Here is a 5287-nt window from a genome sequence, read left to right as displayed (position 1 = left end):
TTAAAAAAAGTGAGGCACCTAAATTCTAATGTAATTGCAATTTATCCTCTTTTTTTCAAAGATCCTTTTTCTATATAAATTGGTGTTTATGTAATGTTATTTTTGTCAGATGTTTTGCAAATCAAAAATAAACCGTTGTACATAGCAGCTGGCTTCTGACTTATTTGTTTTGTTAGCTATTCACTTTTTAATTTGGGGTTAATTTGTTCATCAAATGCTGCGTCTTCTACTCATGAATGTGTACTTGTATGTATGAATTGAGCACCATCAGCAGAAATATGTTTCTACTTAACAGATGAATATTGAGTAGTACATGCAATACCCTTCACATTCCCAGTGCGCCGTAGAACTTGTGTAACATTAACGTCAAACCTTGAAATATGTTTAGTTTGTCTTTTGTGGGCTATTGTAATAACATTGTCTTGATGGAAAATATAAAAGGCTCATTCTGGGGTAATAAAAAACTAAAATAAATCCTACAATCAGGTGATTGTCTGCGTTTAACATTTAAAAATGTATTATTCTATCATTCATTTCTGCCAAATGGAAACAATTTCCCCCAAATTTTACATATTGGACCTTTAAGTTGTGAGTTACTGGACCTGAAAAAACAACTTTTGTTCTCTTTTTTTGTTCACGTTTTCATATCATGACAATTAGAAAACAGATTTATTGCTATTTTCTTATCTTCTGATATTCCTATTTGCATCATTTTGTCTGAAACTGAGAGGTGTGAGTGTTATCTTTCAGCCACTAGAGGGCAGTGTCTCTCCTTCCATGTGTGCAGACACCCTCAGTGACCTGGCTGGTGACCTCTGATTCAACAGGGAGGTCAAGCCGTGAACAGTTGATGCAGATAACACTGAACAGCCTCTCGCCACCACCACAGTGTGATACGTGTGTGGGAGGGGGAAACACCAGAGCGGTGGTTAACGCTCGTATCATGACGTATATCTGACATGGCTGCAATATGGCGGAAGAGATTTGAGCTCACCTCGGCTCCCCTCTCACTGCCTGGCCGTGTATGAGGCGAGATTGCACGAGTCGTGATGAGCAGGAGGAACCAAATAAAAGGTTATCACAGAAATCCAGTCATCGCGCGTCAGTTAATTGTCAGCTCTGCTATGAAGCAGGGGCACTTCTTTTGCCTGCTGATAAGGTTGCGCTCTGCTGAACCGTTGCGTCTGTGCAAGGGCTTAGACGAGGGAAAGAGAGGCTCTGGTTGCAGCAACACCCCCTAGGTGAGGGCTCTCAGGGCCCGCGTTATCTCACAACAGAGCGAGAGGAAAGCGAAAGCCCTGCAGTTTTGTTCGCGGTCGTATCTGTGGACGCACAATCCTCTCTGTAGATAATGAGCATCAGGGACAAACAGCCAGTTTCAGGCATCACTCAGGTGTGAAACTGTGAACCGACAATGGTCTTCACGGCCTGTGGTTCTCTTAAGAAACAGGGCAAATTGTATTTATACTATTTCCACCTTATTTGAATTAAATGGCGCTGATTTGTGATGAGCTCAAGTCGTTTTTCTTTAAAGCTGCAGTGCGTAACCTCAGGTGATATTTGACGTCGTCATTATTCTGCCTCGGTTTGGTCTTCACAAACCAAAATGATAAAACTTTATTCTTATGTTGTTTCCTTCACTGGAAAATTAGCTCCGTCATACAAAACTACAAGACCTGAATGAGGGAGTGTTTGTGTGTATACAGCAGCACCACAGGGGCGGGCGGGCACGAGATGCATTTATGACATCAAAGTTTCTTTTTTTGTTTCTTTGAGCAGTAGAATTCACTTTTTGTGGCCATTTTTTGTGTTTTCAGTCATATTCCAAGCTGTCTGCAGTCACCTCACTGTACTACACTGCAGGACTGTTGCCGGGTGACACAAGATCTAAACACAGGTATACTGACAAACACAGAGTTGTGTGGAGCTAATGGACGTAATAATCATCATTGTGGTTTAAATGTAACAGACATTTGTGTATTTTTAATCACTACAGTTTTTTTATACTTTTTTGACACATATATTGTTTATATTCCTCTTCCTTCAGACACTGGATCACTACATGGTGTCGTTCCATTTTTTCCCCCCCGGTTAAAGCCGCACTAATCAGTATTTTTTATAATAATACTGGCCAAAAAAACACTTGTTTGCAGGTGGAGTCTTAAAGATCCAGTGTATGAGAAAGAGTGACATCTAATGATGAGACTGCAACAGACGGACAAACCCTCAACTCATCCCTTTTCCCAAGCACATCAGGGAACTACAGTGACCTTTGCTTACCAGAAAAGGTAAGACGATGACCTTGCAAAAGCAAGGCCCTTAAGTCTTAAAGTGCGTATAAGGACGATTATTCTAAGAAAAACAAAAAAAAAAATATTTTAATGTTGTACATTTATTCTACGGAAGAGTATTAGGGCCATGTGTAAAAAAATCAAACCACTAACATATTGAAGAAAGAAAAAAAACAACCCAGCATTAATTCTGAGAAAAAAAGTCAGAATTCTGAGAAATCATTTTTTTACATGTGACATATTTACAGGTAGTATATTCAATTTGTTCCTGTTAAACCTTCTAAATGTTGGACACTTGATGTTGTATGAAAGTCATGGTTTTGTTTATTTTATTTTTTTTAAAATTCAGCTCTAAATGTGGTTTTTGGTCAGGCCTTTCTCTAACTCCACTGCTTTGATTCACTCTCTTTATACTGTGTACAGCATTATTTGCAGTCATAGCACCAAAGTGGAATAAAATCATTCTAGCCTACTGGCCCACACACACAACAACAGAACAAAAAGGGGTCACATGAGATGGGAGATAGAAATGGTGGCGACCAAAACAGAGCTTAAGTTAAAAAGAATGTTGGACTCATGTTTGCGAGTGATGATAGTGATCATGCATCAGATGACAAACAGCGTTTGGGTTTTTTTGGCAGCAATATGAATTCCTGCATCACTCTTTGGCACAACATGACGTGCATTTATTTATTATTTTTACAGTGTTACTTGTTAGCCATGAATGTTTTAAATCAACTGTATTTTTACAACTTTGTACAGCGCTCAGTGTTATTTATGTCACCTCACGTCATTTTAATAGCGACTTGGAATCATCCCCGCGCTGTAGTAGCTGGAGAGAGAGAGAGAGAGAGACTGAAGTTAACATCGTAAAATACTCACATTTATGCGTCACATTGAACTCCGCTGTGCCGCCGCTGTTGTTGTTTTCTTTGTCCTGTTTATGGCGCGTCACAATTACTCTTTGTTCAATGAATGCTTGTAAATTATGAAAATAGATTTGAGTCATTTTCCCACTTTTTAAGAAGCAAATAAAATATTGATTTAATCATTCAAAAATATTGTATTTTATTGTTTGCAGAAACATTTTCTTTGCGCCGTGCTATTTTGTTTGCGATTGTGACCATGGGCGGGCCTTAGGATGCTGCTTGCTGATTGGCTACTGAGTTTTGGAGCGACAGCTCGGAAGTAAACACAGGGCTTGGAGTCGTTGTCTCGGATGTTGACGGGGGAAAAAAAGTCAGTAGCGCAAAGAACAAGAGTATTTTCATACTCTATTGACACAAATCTAATTCCATAGTAAATTGTGATCGTGTTCAAACACATTGTGCAGTCAGAGTGAAGTGAGGACAGCAGAGTCAACGGGAATCTCCACATATCATTGCTCTCATCTGACTGTTTCTGCCTGAGTCTGGGCACAAGATAACGTCCCTCACACGCACACACACACACACACACACACACACACACACATGCACCCCAGAATACAAGTACAATGGGACCGTCCTCCAAGTCTTTTATTTCTGTTTGCTAGGTATTAATACATACGGGTGTGGCCCTTGTATATTATCAGACACTGATACGACAGCAGCACGTGTGCGTGCGTGTGCGTGTGTGTGTGTGTGTGTGTGTGTGTGCGTGTGTGAGTGAGTGAGTGTGTGTGCCCTGATATGAAATGTAACTGTGTGTTTTAACAAGAACTCTGCTGGCATCAGGGGGACTGTTTTCTTTTTTGCGCTCCAGATGGGGGCGCCTGACTGTTGAGCTGGCACGGAGCCGTCTGCAGGGGGATGTCAGTTGTGACTTTCCAGTAACAGCAAGGGCGTGTTGTTCTCCGTGTGCATATCTCTTGTACACGCGTGTACGTGCGAGCAGAGGACGACAGGGAGCCCGGTCACAACGAGAGGACAAAAGCAGACGGATGATGCAGTCAGTAATGTGGAACTCATGCTATGCATTGAGTCTACCGGGCACTTTTAACCCCCCATACTTTCTGATTGATTCAGTGCCCACTCATCTAGATTGGATGTTGGACGCCCCCTTCCCCCCCTTCATGAAAGTCATCCAAATATCATTAGGTCTAAAGCCACCATGTGGTTTTGGTTGAGAATGTGAGGCGTACATGCATGCATGCACAGCCCGAGGATGTTTCTCCACTCAGGCCATCCATGAGGCAAACTAATGTTCTCTGCTCCCACACAGACGGAGAGAAAACACGTTAATATACAACTTGAGCGAGCTCACGAGGAACGAGATGCTCCACGTCTGTTGACAGAAACAGAACCCGGCAGGATTTAATCATCGCGTCGGTCATTATTCCAGGGCTGAATGAGCACGTCTTATTAAAATGTTCAGAGTTAGACAAAGACGTACTGTAAATGTGGATTAAATTGAGAGGCTGGACTGTGTTTTTTTTTAATTTAATCCTCTTCCTCTTGACATGAGCATTGTTCCAAAGGGGAAAGGAAAACATCTCAGCTTTTTTTTTTTCTTCTGTTGTTCTTATGCCCTCCTTCCTTTCTAGGCAAAAGGAAGTGGGCAGTGTGTGCATGAGTGTGTTTAAGGAAGTGTTCTCCTCGGAAAATAATGGCAGCAAAGTCACATTAACAGCCAGACATTTCCTCTGCATTTTCCCTGTGCCCTATATTTATACTCTACTCTCTCTCTCTCTCTCACACACACACACACACACACACACACACACTGCATGCCACTGAGTTTATTCACTTTTCACCACTGCAGTCATGTGGTTTCCATAATGAGCCACCATTGAATGTCATGTAATTGGCAGTTTATGGAGACATTAAAAAAAAAGAATGTATTTGTTTCTTTGTTTGTTAGTGCTTGACCCTTCACTCTGACTGAGTCCTTGTTTTGCTCTTCACAATGTTTTAACACAAAGACTGACTTTTATTGTTGGTGTAATATTTTTATTTATTATGTTTTGCTTTTTCAGCCAGATGCTGTCATTTATCCGAGAGGGTGAATAATATACA

General features: G+C 41.0%; 1 long non-coding RNA gene across 1 annotated transcript; it reads left to right on the top strand.

The window, feature by feature from the left end:
- The first annotated feature begins 760 nt into the window (after positions 1-760).
- On the top strand, positions 761-5028 carry LOC122768596. Its single transcript, XR_006360327.1, has 3 exons — positions 761-1897; positions 2154-2288; positions 4007-5028. It is a non-coding gene; the product is annotated as an uncharacterized LOC122768596 (long non-coding RNA).
- Positions 5029-5287: the final 259 nt, after the last annotated feature.

Source organism: Solea senegalensis, linkage group LG4, assembly GCF_019176455.1.
Source record: "Solea senegalensis isolate Sse05_10M linkage group LG4, IFAPA_SoseM_1, whole genome shotgun sequence".
Lineage (NCBI taxonomy): Eukaryota > Metazoa > Chordata > Actinopteri > Pleuronectiformes > Soleidae > Solea > Solea senegalensis.
The sequence above is the reverse complement of the archived record's forward strand: the minus strand, read 5'-3'. Positions and strand labels throughout refer to the sequence as shown.